General features: G+C 34.9%; 1 protein-coding gene across 1 annotated transcript in view; it reads left to right on the top strand.

Annotated features, from left to right (window-relative positions):
* The window catches only part of CNTN6 (contactin 6), a 289,356-nt gene that overhangs the window by 8,766 nt on the left and 260,470 nt on the right, over window positions 1-20,120 (top strand). Inside the window, exon 2 of the mRNA XM_024747063.1 lies at window positions 13,422-13,426. The gene's annotated coding sequence lies outside the window, so the exon portion shown is untranslated. The remainder of the gene's footprint in view (window positions 1-13,421; window positions 13,427-20,120) is intronic.

Here is a 20,120-nt window from a genome sequence, read left to right as displayed (position 1 = left end):
AGAAAACAAATTTATGGTTACATGAGGTGAAAGGGGCGGGGGGTAAATGGGGAGACTGGGATTGCCAGATACACACTACTATATATAAAATAGATAACTAATAAGGACCTACTGTATAGTACAGGGAACTCTTCTCAATACTCTGCAGTGACCTATATGAGAAAAGAATCTAAAAAAGAGTGGATATATGTATATTTATAACTGATTCACTTTGCTGTACTGCGGAACTAACAAAACATTGTCAATCAACTATACTCCAATAATAAATAAATAAATAAATAAATAAATAAATAAATAAATAAAAAGGTAAAAGTCATTTTCCACAAAGAAACTTGGAAGAACAAAAAAATCGTTTTATACCATTGAAGTTTCAAGACTTATAAATGTATCTTTGGATGTCCTAAAGTTTTTTTTATTCTCAGAGTTTTAGCCCCTGGGTAACATTTTCTTTCATGCTTTTATCTGTATATGAAATTATCCCAATTTATTCACAAATTCTGTTTAATCCAGATCAATAATTTAACATACTTAATTACAATACTTATAATATAATTCAATAAAATGTATTGATAGCAGTAGTAAAAGGAATTTTCAAGTTTAATTAAATAACATTTCAGTACACTAAAATTTTTCAATATTATCTTTATAAATGATTGAAAAAATGTGATGTATACATTTATAATTATTGTCTTATAAACACAGTTTAAAAAAATTTTTTAACACTTTGTTTTCATGGAAGTTTGGACCATATTTTAATTTGTTTAATTATTTATTCCAGTTTTGTTCTTCCCTAGAGTCTGAGTTCCTGAAGGCTTGGGCCCTGACTTGTTCCTCTTTGTGTGTTCAGTGCCTGGTTCATTGTAGACAGTGATTTTCACTAATACATTAATTCCACAAATATTCACTGAATACTTACTATGTGATTGATGCTACTTCAGGTACTGGAGTGCAACTATAAACAAGACAGAGAAGAGTTCTGCTACTGTGAAATCAAAATTCTAATATGTGTTTTGAATTCAATTAAATACCGATCTCTACCAATTTGGGGGGCTAAAATTTTAGATCTTACTTGAGAAATGAGCATTAGAATTTAATAAAATATTTAATTCGAAAATAATTTTTAATGAAAAAACTGTATATAGTGAGAAACACAGAAAGGGCTACATAAAAAGGAATGCATATTTGTTTGGAATAATTATCCCTCTATTGTTGTTGATATATTCTAGGTTACCCAGTGGATTCATAAACTACCTGAAAAAAATAACATCTCATATTATATACATGTTCACATAATTTTCTAATCACATGCCCCAACTTCTTTACCTGAATGTTACTCATTTTCATCAAGAAAATGGTACTTGTGGACTCACTAAGATGATGAAATATGTTCAAAATTTGCAAACTACACCAAATTCTTAAATAACTTCAGCAAATTACTCTACATAGCAGTGAAGGAAATTGAAAACAAACAGAATATCACTTATTTTAATCCCTTTTTACTGATTATGCAAGTTGTATATATTTATTATAAAAAATTTGGAAATGAAGAAAAATAAATATTACTCATTATCCTAACACTCAAGATAACGGCATCCTTTCAGTCATCTTTTGTGTGTGTGTGTGTGTGTGTGTGTGTGTGTGTGTGTGTGTAAAATACAACATCGGGATGAATCTATGTGGTGGTGTTTTTTTTTTAACTGTAAAAAATGTATTTATTGATGCTGGCGGGAATATAAATTAGTACAATCACTTTGTAGAATTACAGATGAAGTTGTACATACTCTTTGAGCTTGTAATTCCACTCTGGCATATACCCTAGAGAAGTGTGCTGAAATGTATACTAAGAGACATGTTTAAGCATGTTCACACCAGTAATTTTTGGTAGTAGCAAAAATTGTAAACCAGCTGTCCATCAACAGGGACTAGAAATGGCAATTTTGGTATATCCAAATAATGGAATATTACACAGTGCTGAAACTAATATAAAGCATCACTCATTATTATGAATCAATTTCAAAATCAAAATGTGGGGTGAAAAAAGGCAAATTGTAGAATACATATGTTATGCTGCTATTTACATGAAAGTTGAAAGCATGTGAAAACTATACTATGTATTTTATTTAGGGGTGCAAACATATGTAAAAGATGTGAAAATTAAAGGCAATGATGATTCTTAAGCTCAGGTTATAGTAGTTACCTAGGCTGTGAGGGCAGGAGGGAGAGAAACACTGGTTGGTAATGTTTTATGTTTTTCAAGTGGAAGGTGAGTACATGGATATTTAAATTCCTTTTTGTATGTATTACATAGTATATCAAAAATTTTTCCATAAAAGATAAAAATGCATTTGGATAGATCACAACAAAGTTTTAAGAGCAAATAATAAAAGTGTTGCTTCTGCACGGGGTCCTCTGCTCCAAACTGCTGATCATATTTTTCCTTTCCCCTGAAGACCATGCTCAGGGCTGTTCAACCAAACTTGTGACCCCCATTGCCTCAGTGCTGGCCACCTCCCTCCTGCCCTTGTGAGGCCCTGAGGTCACGCCTCCTCCCCTGAGCTCCAGATGGGCCAGGTGGGTGCAGGTACAGTGTTTTTCTTCCACTCCTGCCTGGTGGGGCCTCTGCTCTTCTTGCTGTACTTGCTCTCCCTTGATAATTAGAGCTGAAGCTAATCATTTTCTCAAATTCATTGGCCATTAGTTAGAGTTGCCAGAGTTGGCAAATGAAAATACTAATGTAGGATTGCCTAAATTGTAAATTGCATAAATTGGAGTTTAGATAAACAACAAATAATGTTTAAGCATAATTATGGCCCAAATTATTTGTTATTTATCTGAAATTCAAGTTTAATTGGGTATCCTATATTGTACCTGGCAGTCATACATTTGTTCCTTTACTTCCGGGAATCATCTGTCCAAAATTTTTGCTGATTTTTAAAATAGGAGTGGTAGTTTTATTTTTCACCTCACAGACTGACTTGGGAAGAGGTTTTTTTTTTTTTTTTTAAATATAAGAATATTAATCTGTTTTGCTGTCATGTCTGGCAAATGCCTTTCATTATGAAAAGACACTGGTTCCAGTCTTCTAAATTTTACATCTTTGTGTAACTAATCTGTCATTATGGTTTCTGTCTTTGGTGTCAGGATGAGAAAGGTCTCTCCCTGCTAAGATTATAGAAATTAGGGTGAATAAGTTTATAAAGGCTCAGACTGCACAAGCAGCAACAAATACAATACACAGGTCAAACATCGATTTAATGTTTCATATGAGTTTATACAGTATTTTCTGTGAATTAAACTTCTTATTGTAACCCTGTGGAAGGAGCACTTGTCCTGTGTTTCAGAAATTTTCAACAACATTTGGAAAGAAGATGTGTCAACCGGAAGTATTCTGTCAAGATAATTACTTGGGGAAATTTATATAGAAAGTGTTACTTTCAGTAAACAGGCTTTCTTGGAAATGACAGTAGGACTTTGGCAAAGAGCTTAGACTCTTCCTCATCTTTGGGTCCTTTCCATTCATTAAAAACACTTTTCTTTGTTATGAAAACTTCCAAATATATACAAAAAAGCAGAGACTAGCATAGTGAATTCCTATGGAACCCTCACTGAGCTCCAAAAAAAAACTACTGGCAAATCTCAATTGTTCCACCCATCCCTCTAGTCCTCTGATCATATTTTGAAACAAATTCAGACATTAAATCTTATCATCCATAAATATTTTCATATATATCTCTAAAAGATAAAGACATTGAAAAACACCTAACCAGAAAACCACATCACAACCAAAGAATATTAACAACCATCCCTTAATATAGGGATTATAATGTAGAATTCAGACAACATTCAAATCTCCCTGATTATGTCTCAGATCAAGATCCAATTAAGACCACATATTGGCTTCTCTCTTTGTTTATCTTTTTTAATTTTTTTGTTTTTTTTCTGATAGTTGATTTTTTAATTTAAATTTTATTATTTTTTTTTATATAGCAGGTTCTTATCAGTTATCTATTTTATACATATTAGTGTATATTTGTCAATCCCAACCTCGCAATTCATCCCACCACCACCCCTTGCCACCGGTTTCTCCCCTTGGTGTCGTTAAGGTTGTTCTCTACATCTGTGTCTCTATTTCTTTGTTGCAAACTGCTTCATCCATACCATTTACCTAAATTCCACATACATGTGTTAATATAGGATATTTGCTTTTCTCTTTCTGACTTACTTCACTCTGTATGACAGTCTCTAGGTCCAACCGCATCTCTATAAATGACCCAATTTTGTTCCTTTTAATGGCTGAGTAATATTCCATTGTATGCATGTACCACATCTTCTTTATCCATTCGTCTGTCGATGGGCATTTAGGTTGCTTCCATGACCTGGCTATTGTAAACAGTGCTGCAATGAACATTGGGGTGCATGTGTCTTTTTGAATTATGTTTTCCTCTGGGTATACGCCCAGTAGTGAGATTGCTGGGTCATATTGTGATTCTATTTTTAGTTTTTTAAGGAACGTCCATACTGTTTTCCATAGGGGCTGTATCAATTTACATTCCCACCAACAGTGCAAAAGGGTTCTCCACACCCTCTCCAGAATTTGTTGTTTGTAGATTTTCTGAAGATGCCCATTCTAACCAGTGTGAGGTGATACCTCATTGTAGTTTTTATTTGCATTTCTTTAATAATTAATGATGTTGAGCAGCTTTTCATGTGTCTCTTGGCCATCTGTATGTCTTCTTTGGAGAAATGTCTATTTAGGTCTTCTGCCCAGTTTTTAATTGGGTTGTTTGTTTTTTTTAATATTGAGCTGCATGAGCTGTTTATATAGTTTGAAAATTAATCCTCTGTTAATTTTTTGCAGACATTTTCTCCATTTCTGAGGGATGTCTTTTCATTTTGTTTATAGTTTCCTTTGCTGTGCAAAACTTTTAAGTTTCATTAAGTCTCATTTGTTTATTTTTGTTTTTATTTCCATTACTCTAGGAGGTGGGTGAAGAAAGATCTTGCTGTGATTTATGTCTAAGAGTGTTCTTCCTATCTTTTCCTCTAAGAGTTTTATAGTGTCCATTCTTACATTTAGGGTTTTAATCCATTTTGAGTTTATTTTTGTGTATGGTGTTAGGGAGTGTTCTAATTTCATTCTTGTACATGTAGCTGTCCAGTTCGCCCAGCACCATTTATTGAAGAGACTGTCTTTTCTCCATTGTATATCCTTGCTTCCTTTGTCATAGATTAGTTGACCATAGGTGCGTGGGTTTACCTCTGGGCTTTCTATCCTGTTCCATTGATCTATATTTCTGTTTTTGTGCCAGTACCATATTGTCTTGATTACTGTAGCTTTGTAGTATAGTCTGAACTCAGGGGGTCTGATTCCTCCAGCTCCATTCTTTTCCCTCAAGATTTCTTTGGCAATTCAGGATCTTTTGTGTCTCCATACAAATTTTAAGATTTTTTGTTCTAGTTCAGTAAAAACTGCCATTGGTTATTTGATAGGGATTGCACTGAATCTGTAGATTGCTTTGGGTACTAGAGTCATTTTCACAATATTGATTCTTCCCATCCAAGAATATGGTATATCTCTCCATCTGTTTGTGTCATCTTTGACTTCTTTCATCAGTGTCTTTTAGTTTTCTGAGTACAGGTCATTTACCTCCTTAGGTAGGTTTATTCCTATGTATTTTATTCTTTTTCTTGCAATGGTGAATGGGATTGTTGCCTTAATTTCTCTTTCTGATCCTTCATTGTTAATGTATAGGAATGTAAGAGATTTCTGTGCATTGATTTTGTATCCTGAAACGTTACCAAATTCTTTGATTAGCACTACTAATTTTCTGGTGGCATCTTTAGGATTATCTATGTATAGTATCATGTCATCTGCAGACAGAGGCACTTTTACTTCTTCTTTTCCAATTTGTATTCCTTTTATTTCTTTTTCTTCTCTGACTGCCATGGCCAGCTCTTCCAAAACTATGTTCAATAATAGTGGTGAGAGTGGACATCCTTTTCTTGTTCCTGATCTTAGAGGAAATGTGTTCAGTTTTTCACTATTGAGGACGATGTTGCCTGTGGGTTTTTCGTAGATAGCCTTTATTATGTTGAGCAGCTTCCCTCTATACCCACTTTCTGGAGACTTATTATCAGAAATGGATGTTGAATTTTGTCAAAAGCTTTTTCTGCATCTATTGAGGTGATCATACGGTTTTTATTCTTCAGTTTGTTAATATGGTGTATCACATTGATTGATTTGTGTATATTGAAGAATCCTTGCATCCCTGGGATAAATCCCACTTGATCATGGTGTATGATCCTTTTAATGTGTTGTTGGATTCTGTCTGCTAGTATTTGTTGAGGGTTTTTGCATCTATATTTATCAGTGATATTGGTCTCTAATTTTATTTGTAGTATCTTTGTCTGGTTTTGGTATCAGGGTGATAGTGGCCTTGTAGAATGAGTTTGGGAGTGTGCTTTCCTCTGAAATTTTTTGGAAGAGTTTGAGAAGGATGCATGTTGGCTCTTCTCTAAAGGTTTGACAGAATTCACCTGTGAAGCCATCTGGGCCTGGACTTCTGTTTGCTGGAAGATTTTTAATCACATTTCAATTTCATGACTTGTGATTGGTCTGTTCATAGTTTTTATTTCTTACTGATTCAGTCTTGGAAGGTTATACCTTTCTAAGTATTTGTCCATTTCTTCCAGGTTGTCCATTTTATTGGCATAGAGTTGTTTGTAGTAGTCTCTTATGATGCATTGTATATCTGCCATGTCCGCTGTAATTTCTTACTTTTCATTTCTAATTTTATTGATTTGAGTGTTCGCCCTCTTTTTCTTGATCAGTCTGGCTAAAGGTTTATCAATTTTGTTTATCTTCTCAGAGAACCAGCTTTTAGTTTTAATGATCTTTGCTATTGTTTTCTTTGATTCTATTTTATTTATTCTGCTCTAATCTTTACAATTTCTTTCCTTCTAGTAACTTTGGGTTTTGTTCTTCTTTCTCTAGTTCCTTTAGGTGTGAGGTTAGATTGTTTATTTGAGATTTTTCTTGTTTCTTGAGGTAGGATTGTATTGCTATAAACTTCCCTCTTAGAACTGCTTTTGCTGCATCCCATAGGTTTTGGGTCGTTGTGTCTCCATTGTCATTTGTTTCTAGGTATTTTTTTATTTCCTCTTTGATTTCTTCAGTCATCTCTTGGTTATTTAGTAACATACTGTTTAGCCTCCATGTGTTTGTGTTTTTTACATTTTCTTCCCTGTATTGATTTCTAATCTCATAGCGGGGTGGTCAGAAAAGATACTTGATATGATTTCAATTTTCTTCCATTTACCAAGTATTGATTTGCAACCCAAGATGTAATCTATCCTGGAGAATGCTTTGTGCACACTTGAGAAGAAACTGTAATCTGCTGTTTTTGGATGGAATGTCCTATAAATATCAAGTAAATCTATCTGGTCTATTGTGTCATTTAAAGCTTGTGCTTCCTTATTTATTTTCTGTCTGGATGATGTGTCCATTGGTGTAAGTGAGATGTTAAAGTCCCTCACTACTATTGTGTTATTACTCCAGCTTTCTTTTGATTTCCATTTGCATGGAATATCTTTTTCCATCCCCTCATTTTCAGTCTGTATGTGTCCCTAGGTCTGAATTGGGTCTCTTGTAGATAGCATATATACAGGTCTCGTTTTTGTATCCATTCTGCGAGCCTGTGTCTTTTGACTGGAGCATTTAATCCAATCACATTTAAGGTAATTATCAATATGTATGTTCCTATTACCATTTTCTCGATTGTTTTGGGTTTGCTTTGGTAGGTCCTTTTCTTCTCTTGTGTTTCCTGCCTAGAGAAGTTCCTTTAGCATTTGTTGTAGAGCTGGTTTGGTGGTGCTGAATTCTCTTAGCTTTTGCTTGTCTGTAAAGCTTTTCATTTCTCTGTCGAATCTGAATAAGATCCTTGCCCTGCAGAGTAATCTTGGCTGTAGGTTCTTCCCTTTCATCACTTTAAATATAACATGCCACTCTCTTCTGGCTTGTAGTGTTTCTGCTGAGAAATTAGCTGTTAACCTTATAGGAGTTCCCTTATATGTTATTTGTCATTCTTCTCTTGTTGCTTTTAACAATTTTTCTTCGTCTTTAGTTTTTGTCAATTTGACTACTATGTGTCTTGGTGTGTTTCTCCTTGGATTTATCCTGCCTGGGACTTCTGCACTTCCTGCACTTGCGTGGCTATTTCCTTTCCCTTGTTAGGGAAGTTTTTGACTATAATCTCTTCAAATATTTTCTCGGGTCCTTTCTCTCTCTCTTCTCCTTCTGGGACCCCTATAATGTGAATGTTGGTGCATTTAATGTTGTCCCAGAGGTGTTTTAGGCTGTCTTCATTTCTTTTCATTCTTTTTTTCTTTATTCTGTTCCATGACAGTGAATTCCACCATTCTGTCTTCCAGGTCACTTATCCGTTCTTCTGCCTCAGTTATTCTGCTATAGATTCCTTCTAGTGTATTTTTCATTTCAGTTATTGTACTGTTCATCTCTGTTTGTTTGTTCTTTAATTCTTCTAGGTGCTTGTTCTTTAATTCTTCTAGGTCTTTGTTAAACATTTCTTGCATCTTCTCGATCTTTGCCACCATTCTTTTTCCAAGGTCCTGGATCATCTTCACTATCATTATTCTGAGTTCTTTTTCTGGAAGGTTGACTATCTCCACTTCATTTAGTTTTTTTTTGGGGGGGGGGTTATCTTGTTCCTTCATCTGGTACATAGTCCTCTGCCTTTTCATTTTGTCTATCTTTCTGTGAATGTGGTTTTCGTTCCACAGGCTGCAGAATTGTAATTCTTCTTGCTTCTGCTGTCTGCCCTGTGGTGGATGAGGCTATCTAAGAGGCTTCTGGGAAGGGCTGGTGATGGGCAGAGCTGGGTGTTGCTCTGGTGGGCAGTCCTCAGTAAAACTTTAATCTGCTTGTCTGATGATGGGTGGGGCTAAGTTCCCTCCTTGTTGGCTGTTTGGTCTGAGGTGACCCAGCACTGAAGCCTAGAGGCTCTTTGGTGGGGCTAATGGTGCACTCCAGGAGGGCTCACGCCAAGGAGTACTTCCCTGAACATCTATTGCCAGTGTCCTTGTCCCCGCGGTGAGCCACAGCTGCCCCCCACCTCTGCAGGAGACCCTCCAACACTAGCAGGTAAGTCTGGTTCAGTCTCCTATGGGGTCCCTGCTCCTTCCCCCTGGGTCCTGATGCACACATTACTTTGTGTGTATGCTCCAAGAGTGGAATCTCTCATTCCCCCAGTCCTATCAAAGTCCTACAAGCAAATCCTTCTAGCCTTCAAAGTCTGATTATCTGGGAACTCCTTGTCCCATTGCAGGACCCCCAGGTTGGGAAGCCTGACGTGGGGCTCAGAACCTTCACTCCTGTGGGTGGACTTCTGTGGTATAATTGTTCTCCAGTTTGTGAGTCTCCCACCCAGTGGTTATGGAATTTGATTTTATTGTGATTGCGCTCCTCGTACTATCTCATTGTAGCTTCTCCTTTGTCTTTGGATGTGGGGTAAGCTTTTTGGTGAGTTCCAGTGTGCTGTTGATGATTGTTCAGCAGTTAGTTGTGATTCTGGTGCTCTTGCAAGAGGGAGTGACCACACGTCCTTCTACTCTGCCATCTTGAACAAATCTTATGTGTTCTGTTCTGTAACTGGTTTTCATTAATTAACATATTGTGAACATTTTAAGTATCATAAATATTCTTCTAAACTTGAAGGACATTCTACCAGATGTGTATGCCATAATTTTACTCAAACCAATAACCTATCATTAGATATTTAGCTTTTTCTAACTATTTACTACTTTTAAAAATATGATGATGTATATATATCTTTGTACCTGGATCTTTTACACGTGTCTCTGATTATTCATTAAACATAAATTTTAGTATTACAATTTCAATGTCATATGACACACTATAGTACATTATTTTGAAGATGTCAATGTGTTTATTAGTAAATTGTGCTTTAGGAAGACAATTCCCTTTGTATTTCCAGGCAGATGAATTCCCATTGCCCGCATATTTGTAAACACTACATGTTATTGGTGTAAATGCTCTTTTGATTGAATTGGAAAAACAAATGCACAAATAAAATCTATTTCAATATTTCTCTAACTCACATTTTTTCAAAAATACAGGCTGAATATTCCATGGGTGTTTGAACCAGTTGTATCTCTGCCTTTTGTTAAGGTCAGCCCATATTCTTTGTCCGTTTTTTCCATTCAGACTTTTTTCTTATGCTCAAGAAATTCATCATATAAGGAGATAACCCTTAATTTTCATACTTACATACCTCAAACTTTTTTCAAATTTTATAATATATTTACCTTATTGCATTTTAAGTGTGAAACCTTGTAAAATGTATGAAATACTATCTGAACCTCCGTTTCCATATGTTCACAGTGGAGCCAATGATACCTGGCCTGGATTCCACAAATTTAGAGAAATTGAAATGAGTTAGTATTCCCAAATGTACTTTTATAACTATTGTTATCAGTCTTATTAAAATTAAATCACTATTTGACCTAGCTTGTTCATCAGATCACAAACAAGTCTAAATTAATAAGTTTGAAGTCTACTAAGGATAGGAACTATATTTCCAAGTTTTTAGGTCTAGTACCTAGCACAGTGTCTGGCATGTGGTGGGTGCTCAATAAATGCTTGCTTAATGAACGCAGATTCTAAATATACTAGAGAAACATAAATTCAAATACATCTGTGTTCATTCCAAGTATGCTATTAGAATGCCATCTAAATCTAATGGTGTAAAAAAATAGCACATATTAAAATGATAATTAATGTTAAACTTAAATTTATGTCTCTGCCCTTGGCAACCTCAGTAATCCTCTCCATGATGAAGCAATCAGGAAATTTAAGTCATTATTTATTACATCACTACAAATTGTATTTGTCTTGTCTTTGGACCTGATGTATATTGTGGGCTTGACAGGGATTTGGCATAAAAGAGTGACTCAGAAGTGCATAGAGGTAATAGGAAATGGATTTGAGGGTAAAACTTGTAAACATCTCTAGATTCATAAGCAATTTATAAATTACAGAGAGAGTATATATGAGCTTTGTAATAATTTCTTATCTCAAAATTATATGAGATACATAAATTTCTTCTCCAAATGCAGAGTAGAAGAATTTCTTTTTTGTGTGTTAACCTGCATTTAACTTAGTATAACTTGTTATGTTCACATGTGATCCTATCTTAATTTGGAGGAAAATAATGAAGTATTTGGCTTGGCCAAACAGCATTTTAGGAATAGTTTTGTGTGTGATTTAGACCCAAATATATTCACACTTTGTTTGGCATATTGAATGATAAAGATAAACGCTATCAAACAAACATGTTTTACTTGTAGTTTAGAATCACGACATTCATAAATCAGGTTATGCCACAATAACAAACAATCCCTAAATCTTTTTTTTTTTTGGACAAGAGGTCTTGCTCATTTTATTCAATGATGTATATTCAGTAGATGTCTACTTTAAACAGAGACAACACAGACACAAACAAGAAATCAAATATCATTGTATGCATCTTACTGAGTGCTCTCTTCACTTGTTTTTTTTTGTTTTGTTTTTCAGCTTTTTAAAAGATATAATTTACATATAATGTTATGTAAGTTTAAGGTACACAACATAAGGATTTGATATGTGTATAGTGACAATCCTCAATGTACAATGGTTCAGCTTACAATTTTGTGACTTTACAATGGTGCAAAAGTGATATACATTCAGTAGAAATTGTACTTTGAATTTTGATCTTTTCCTGGGCTAACATATGCGGTATAATCTCTCTTGATGCTGGGCAACAGCAATGAGTTGCAGTTCCCTGTCTACCAGGTAATCACAGAGTAAACAAGTGATACATTTATATCCATTCCATTTTTTCACTTTCAGTATAGTATTCAATAAATTACATGAATCAATACTTTATTATAAAAAGAGGCTTTGTGTTGGATGATTGTGCCCAACTATAGCCTAATCTAAGTGTTCTGAGCATGTTTAAGGTAGGCTAAGCTAAGCTATGATGTTTGATAAATTAGGTGTATTAAATGTATTTTGACTTACAATATTTTCAACTTATGATGGGTTTATCAGGATGTAACCCCATTGGAAGTTGACGAAGGTCTGTACATTGTGAAATGATTACCACAGTAAGGTTAGTTAACACATCCATCACCTCACACAGTTATCTTTTTTTTTATGGTGAGAACTTTTGAGATCTACTCTCTTAGAAACTTTCAAATATACTATACAATATTGTTAATAATAGTCACTATGCATGCATTACATCCCCAGCACTTATTCATCTTATATCTGAAGGTTGGTACTCTTGGACCATCTTTACCCACTTCCCCCATATCCACCCATTTCCCCCATATCCATCAACCTCTGGCAACCACCAGTGAGTTCTGTTTCTATCAGTTTGTTTTTTTTAGATTCCCCATGTAAGTAAGATTATACAGTATTTATCTTTCTATATCTGGCTTAGTTCACTTAGCATAATGTCCTCAAAGTTCATCCATGTTGTCATAAATGGCAGGATTTCTTTCTTTTTTATGGATAAAAAATAGTTTAACATATATATTCTAATATATATATATATATGTATATAGTTATATTCTCTTTATCCATTTATCTGTCGATGGACACTTAGGTTGTCATAAGTGCAGCTATATCTTCAAGACATTGATTTCATTTCTTTCAGATATATACCCAGAAGTGGAATAACTGGCTGGATCATATAGTAGTTCTTAATTTTTTAAGAATCCTCCACACTGCTCTCAATAGTAATTGTAACAATATATAATCTCACCAACAGTGCACAAGGGAAACAACCTCTAAATCTTAGGAGTTTGAACCAACCAAGATTTCTCTGGGTGCATTTCTGAGGAAACTATCCTCCATGAGAAAGCTCAATGTTACAATTTCATATGAACATGTGCTTCCACAATTTCAGAAAAGAGAATTCTAGTGTACTGCAGTGGCGTTTAAATGCTTCCACTCAGAAGTGATACATAAACTTACATTCACACTTCACTGGCTAAAGCAAATCACTCAAGAGAGTGAAGAAGTGAAATTGCTTGTGTACCTTACAAGAGGAGGATGAGAAATATTGCTGAGTGACAATAATATCTACCACTTTGAGTTTTGTAACAAAAAATATTTTACTTGTACCTTTTGCCGATGAATAAATTTACTTCATTTGTGTCAAGCAGTCGTACTCTCTTTTGTTTTACTGAGATTCATTTTCACTCTTTGTACCTATTAAGGAGTAATACATATCAACATTTTTGTCTGCTATACATTAAGCAGTCACCTCGTTCATAGCATTTTCATTCATTGATTCATTCATTCAGTAACTATTTATTATCTATTCCACATGTCCAAGACTCTGTTTGGAGTATTAGGGCTTAGAGAAACATATCTTGTACTCATGAATCTTACAGCATTTTGAGGAGATATATTTGAATTAAATTACCACATAAAGTAGAACCTGTGCTAAGTGCCCAGGAGAACAGCTCCATGGTGCCATAAGAAGACAATATGACATAAGAAAAGCCAGTGAAGACTTCCATGGGGGAGTGCTGACTAGGTGCTGACTAGTTGGATGTGAGGGGAGACGTTCATACAGAAGGAAGAGCAGATGAGCAGAGGGGGCACAGCAGGAATGAGAAACTGAAGAAGGCAAGATTCAGTTCCATGTGGACCAGAGGTCCAGGTGCCCAGTGGAAGCTAGAGAAATAGATGAGAACTTGACCAAGGGTTTTGCAGCTCCTACAAAAATAGAGGAGCTATTGAGGACTACTGGGAATGAAATAATACCACCAGAATTAGGTACTAAAGTAATTCTCCTGTCTACAATGTGGGAAAATTCATTTTTCACTATTCAAATATTTAGCATCAGGATGATATGGAAATCAAGATGGAATGGCATAGGGAACAGAGAAAATAACCACCTATTTAGAGTTTCCTCTCGTTTGATAACAAAGCAAAACCTGTTTTGAATTTCACAAATCCTGCAATTTTGTTGTTTTTTCCTTATGTTGACTTTTTCACACAACAGTCATTTGAAAGATTTGAAAAAAATAGTAAAAGAACAGTTTACTAATTTTTAAAGTATAGGTCCAAAATGGAAAGTTTGGAAAGTATATAAAATAATAATATAGAAAAATAAAATCACAAATAGTATATTCTTCCAAAAATTACTCCTAAATATTTCCCTAAACTTTCATGTTTTAAGGATAACAAAACTTCTAATATTTCTACTCTAAGCTAAAATTTTATTAAAAATATACAGAGATGTAAGATTCTCACTGTGGTAGATAATCTCCAAAGATAGTCACCAATAAGCCCTCCACTCCCCGTATATATGTACCCACCCTCTCTTCAAGAAGTGATGTCTGTTTCTTTCCCCTTGATTCTGTTCTGGACTCATAACTTGTTTTGACCAAAAGTGGAAGTGAAACTATGGCAATTCTTGGTCCCTAAGAGGCCAAGCTATTTCTACTTTCATTTTCTTGGAACCCAAACAGCAGGCATTAAGGAAGTTCTCATTTCTGCTGAAGGAAGAGGTCCGTAGAGTCCCTATAGACACACTACACAAAGAGAGAGGCTGCTTGGAGGGAAACACAGGCTCCCCAGCTAAGAGTCTGTGCCAAGGCAGGAAAGAGGGTTTCTTGGATCTCCAGTCCAGTTCTGATATGAGTGACCCCAGGAGACACTACATAGATCCAAAGAACTATCCAGTGAACCCACAGGACTTGGAGAAATAATAAATTGTTGTTTTAACCACCAATTTTTGTGGTGGTTTGTTAGGGAGCATTCAATAAATGAAACAATCACAATCACTTGGTCAATTTTTAGAAGAAAAATAAAATGCTGCATTTTTCAGCAGCAGACCCCTAAAACTTGCATTTTTCACACTGCAGACCCCTTGTATATGCATCCCTATGAAAAATATACCAAGGCTCACATGGCACAAGGCTGTCTCTAAAAGTTGTGTATGCTTAATTTTGGATTTCCAAGTCCTTATAATTATAAACTGCTAAATCAGACTAAGGAAGTTTAAAAAATAGACACAAAAAAATCTGTTAGATTCATTTTCACTTCAACGTGTATTATATGCGCAGAGTTGGTTAGAATTTGAACCAAGACCAAAATATAAGACTTATGTGCTGGACTTGGCCTTTGATGAGAAAAAAGATAAAGAGTAAAGCAGGTTCACAGGTACCCATATACTTAGAGTCAAGAATATATATGACTTCTCTTCATTGTTGGAAACCTTTGTAAATTTCTTAAGTGATTTTTTTTTTAATATACTGTGGACTTAAGTGCTATTTTAATATGAAGTTATAATTATTTTTGGCTAGAAGTCTATCCAATAGATGTCATACATTTCTCTGGGCTCATGGTTAACCAGAACAATTCAGAGATGAATATGTAACCAAAGATATTTATATATTTTTTAAGCATAACTTTATTGTTACAATGAGTGTCACCATGTGGATTTTTCTTTTGTAGCATAATAATTTTGTTTTGTTAACATACATCCTTCTGGTCACTAATGATAATAATAATAAAACAACATTGAAATTCTCAAGTGTTGTAATATTAGTAGATAAAAGAAACTCAGTTGACCTGGTTGAGAAACAAATACTTTTCATGTAAAAGCCAGAGAAATGACCATCAAATATGTTACATGGTTTAAAATGATAATTTTTGCATATCTATTTCCCTAAAAGTTCCATTGTTCATTTGAGGACTAAATGTTAAATTGATTCAATTCTCTCTATAATTATGAGATGACTGCATATTTATTCATAGCAAATTCAAGTACATTCATTTGCAGTTGCCATTCATGGAGACCTCAAAAATGCCACTTTTTGTTGTGTATATTGTGAGAGGGCAAAATAAATAACCTCTCCTGCTTAAAATTAGATTGCTTGGGCTTCCCTGGTGGCGCAGTGGTTGAGAGTCTGCCTGCCGATGCAGGGGACACGGGTTCGTGCCCCGGTCTGGGAAGATCCCACATGCCGCGGAGCGGCTGGGCCCGTGAGCCAGGGCCACTGAGCCTGCGCGTCCGGACCCTGTGCTCCGCAACGGGAGAGGCCACAACAGTGAGAGGCCTGCGTACCACACACACAAAAAATAATAATAAATAAAAAAATAAAATTAGATTGCTTTTTAAATGTGTCATCAATCATACGTTAGACTCTAAAAGATCAAAATGAAATGGTTCAGAATTTTAAATTTTCCAGGGTGATAAATGCTGAGTAAGTTAACAATGTTTGACCATACTTCCCGGTGAGTTTGAGAATTTCTGAAGATGATACGCTTCTCTGTTCTATTACCTTTCACTTTTTATGTTAGGTGCTAATGTGTGTAATTAGCAGGGTTCAAACCTGGAGTTGGGACACCCCCCCCCACCAAAGACAGATAAATATCTATAAGAGGTGTGGCCCAGCCACATGAGAATACTATGAAATGCACGAGGAATTAGATGAACTGCAAGGAGTTTACTGAAAGAAGTTAACTGTAACCTGGGTCACGGGTTGCAAAATGAGCCATACAAGGCTATTTAAGAGTGCAACTAGAACCGCAAAATCCACCTCCATCTGAAGGGTTTAAACTTGGAGACTTCAGTTATTATAGTAAATATAATTACAATTTTCAGTGTGTCTCATGTGTGTTATGCAGAAAATTATCCAAGGCATAGTTAGCTCCTAGCACCTGTTCTCAATTTTATGCCGCCCAAAAGTTTTAACTGATTTGAGGTTGGTAAACACCTTAGAGGATAAATGTCTTTTAACACGAAAATGTTTTAGAATGAAATATAGAGATAATGATATAAATCAAACCCATGGTATTAATACTCTTGATTTCAGTTTAGGGTAAGTTTTTGCTCATTAGTACCACTTCTGTGCATTGATGTATAAAGGGCCTGTAATAATTAAAACTCTGAGGATCCCCTGCACAACTAAGACGTATGTTTATACTTTTAAGTTTGTAATCAAATAACTGATTTTAAACATATCAGTTTAAGTTGAACAATATATAAAAAGTAACTAATTTAAAACATTTTGAAATGTTGAAAAGAAAGTTAAGATTTACTATTTTATGAGGGTAATATAAAACATTTAAATACTTAGATTTTCCTTGTTAAGGTCCTTATGTTGATTGGTTAGACCTTTGAGACCCTTAAGAGAACAAAATACTTAAATTTTATAATTACCATGTAAAGTATTTGAGGACATTATAATAAACTAAGTTATCAATGGCCCTTATTGTTTAAGTAAGTTTAGTCTACTCAACTTGAAATAATTGAACATTAATAATGGCAAAAGTAAAGAGATTTTTCTTATTTTACTAAGATTATATAAAGAATATAAATTAAGCCTATGATTTTAAGAGAAACACAGCATTTACATTTGAAACTCTAATAAATTGGATGTTAATTTATGGTCTGCAATGAGCACTGAGACCCTGAATTCTACGGAGATAAGGGGACTTGCCCAAGACTGTAGAGCAAACACTGAGACACAGATTTTAACATGCAACTCCAGTGGCTGTGGTTTCTATATTCATTCTCAAAGGAAAAAGTTAGCTTTTTGTAGGTTTGTGCAAAATTTTCGAGTAAAATAATCTAATGCTGTGAAATACTCTGTAATCTTTTATTGCTAATTTTCTGGTTTAAAACCTACCAAAGCCAAAAGAAAATAGAACATACAGTACTTTTTTTTTTTTTTGCGGAACGAGGGCCTCTCACTGTTGTGGCCTCTCCCATTGCAGAGTACAGGCTCTGGATGCGCAGGCTCAGCGGCCATGGCTCACGGGTCCAGCCACACCATGGCATGTGGGATCTTCCCGGACCGGGGCACGAACCCGTGTCCCCTGCATCGGCAGGCGGACTCTCAACCACTGAGCCACCAAGGAAGCCCAGTATATTTTTAAATAGTCAAAATAGTGTAAATAAGATATTATCTACCGTCATTTTTCTCTTCCCAGTTTAAGAAATAAGTTCATCTTTGTGGCTATGATTTTTAACCCTAAATAGCCAGCAGTTGTTCTGCTGCTGTTCACTTTCTAAAATGGTATAGTTATTTTGAGCCTGTATTCATACTGTATTCTTATTTAGAATACATAATAATTCATTTTACATTATTTATTGCCTCTGAACAGACTTGAAAAGATTTGAGTAATAACTTTTAAAAATGATATTTTGTTTTCATTCTCCTCTCTTTACCAGTTTTGATGCTGATCCTCTAAGGTAAATCTAAATGGAAAGCAAATAGACCCATATTTCTATTTATATGCACATATAGGCTTTGTATTTGTATACAGTTTTTTGAAAAAGGAATTACAAACAGATTCCAGTTTTTTCAGTGCCTTCTCTTGTTCTGTTCTTTAATTGTAATTTTTAAATGTTTAGTTATTTTTATATATTTCTTCTCTATAAATGTCTCCTATAGCTGTTTTCACTGGGTAGGTCAATTTTAACCTATCTATGGATGGTGTTTTCAAATTGTTGTCTAGTGTTGGAGCACTTACTTGTCAGCTGTTGTGTTACATTTGAATATTTCCCATGGCTAAAATTGTGCTACACCTGTGTCCTTCTTAAGGAAAAGTGCTTTATGTTTTCTAATCTGATATTTACACCACAGACATTCAAAAAGCAGTGAACCAAGTCTTATGAAAGAGACAGAAGAATCACCATTTAAAATATTGGTGTCAGAGAAACAGAATTGCTTTTTGATTTACATTATGTAAATATTCACTCATTAAAAGATTGACTTTAAAACAGATCCAACTTTGCTAAACAATAGAAAAACCATAGAAGAAACTTTTTTTTAATTTAAGAAACCACATAAAGCAGGTATAACATCATGGGGAAAGTAGATACTTTTTATATCATTGTCAAAAACCAAACATTGCTTCTTGATTTAGGACACCATAGACTCATGTAGAGGTTTGAGTGGCTGAAAGAAATCAATACCATCCATTATTCCTTAGATGGTGGACTCCACACATATTCTAGCCTCTGAACATTTCTAAAAGTCTCTCTCAAAGTTGGTAAATTTGGAAAAAAATAAATTCCTTTTATAGATGAATCCTGCAGGAAGGTGATATATTTTATAATGACTCCGTTAAGATTTTCACTTAATATTCAGCAGCCCTGAAGATTTCTATCTTGTACTCTAAATCAGTATTTCAGGGAAAAAATGATGAACAGATTGACAGTGTTGTCAGGACTGTGATTGAGATGAAGCTTCAATTGTGAATGATGTGAAATACAAGTCCTCCTGGGTCCTGACCCAACCTGTACCTGGTTTTACAACCTCTGCTTTGTCCTTCAGTTGTAAGAAGATCTAAGATTCTTAGTCTAGTGACAGAAACTGCCTTTCCTTTTGGTCCATCAGAAGGGGTAGTAGTGAAGAATTCAAGTTGGGAGTCAGGCACATCTGGATTTGAATACTGGTCAGCTGAGACACTTACTAGCTGGTTGAACTGAGATATACTTTTTGACAACTCTAGCGTCAGTTTTCTCACTTGTATAACTTGGAAATAACATCTCTCATGATTGTTTGGAGAATTAATTGATATAAATGAATCTAAAAGTCTTAGCACAATGCCTGATGTAATTACTTGGTGAATTTCAAGTAATATAGTATCATTAGATTCACTATGAGTAAAGAAATAACGTAGATGGTATAGGAATAGTGGTAGACCCCCGAGGACATACAGCGACCCTGTATGGTGTTTGGCTGATCTCTACTACAAAAGCAAGATATTTAGTTCAAATTAGTATTAATCACAACAGGAATAGCTACCCACTTTATATAGTCCCAAGCACTTTCCTAAGTTCTTTTCTTAGACTAACACAGTTAATTCTCATAAAAACCCTAAGAAGAAGTGATATCATTCCACATTTTACATATAAGTAAATTGAGATCCAGAAAGGTAAGTTGCTCAAAGTCAAAGAGCCATTCAATAAAGGAGCCAGAATTCAAAACCAAGCAGTCTTTTGCCAAAATCAATGTGCTCTACCACCATACTCTCCATTCCCAAACTGAAAATCAAGGCACCCCAG

Source organism: Neophocaena asiaeorientalis, unplaced genomic scaffold (genome assembly GCF_003031525.2).
Source record: "Neophocaena asiaeorientalis asiaeorientalis breed wild unplaced genomic scaffold, Neophocaena_asiaeorientalis_V1.1 scaffold130, whole genome shotgun sequence".
Classification (NCBI taxonomy): Eukaryota; Metazoa; Chordata; class Mammalia; order Artiodactyla; family Phocoenidae; genus Neophocaena; species Neophocaena asiaeorientalis.
This window is presented reverse-complemented; position numbering and strand designations above follow the sequence as displayed.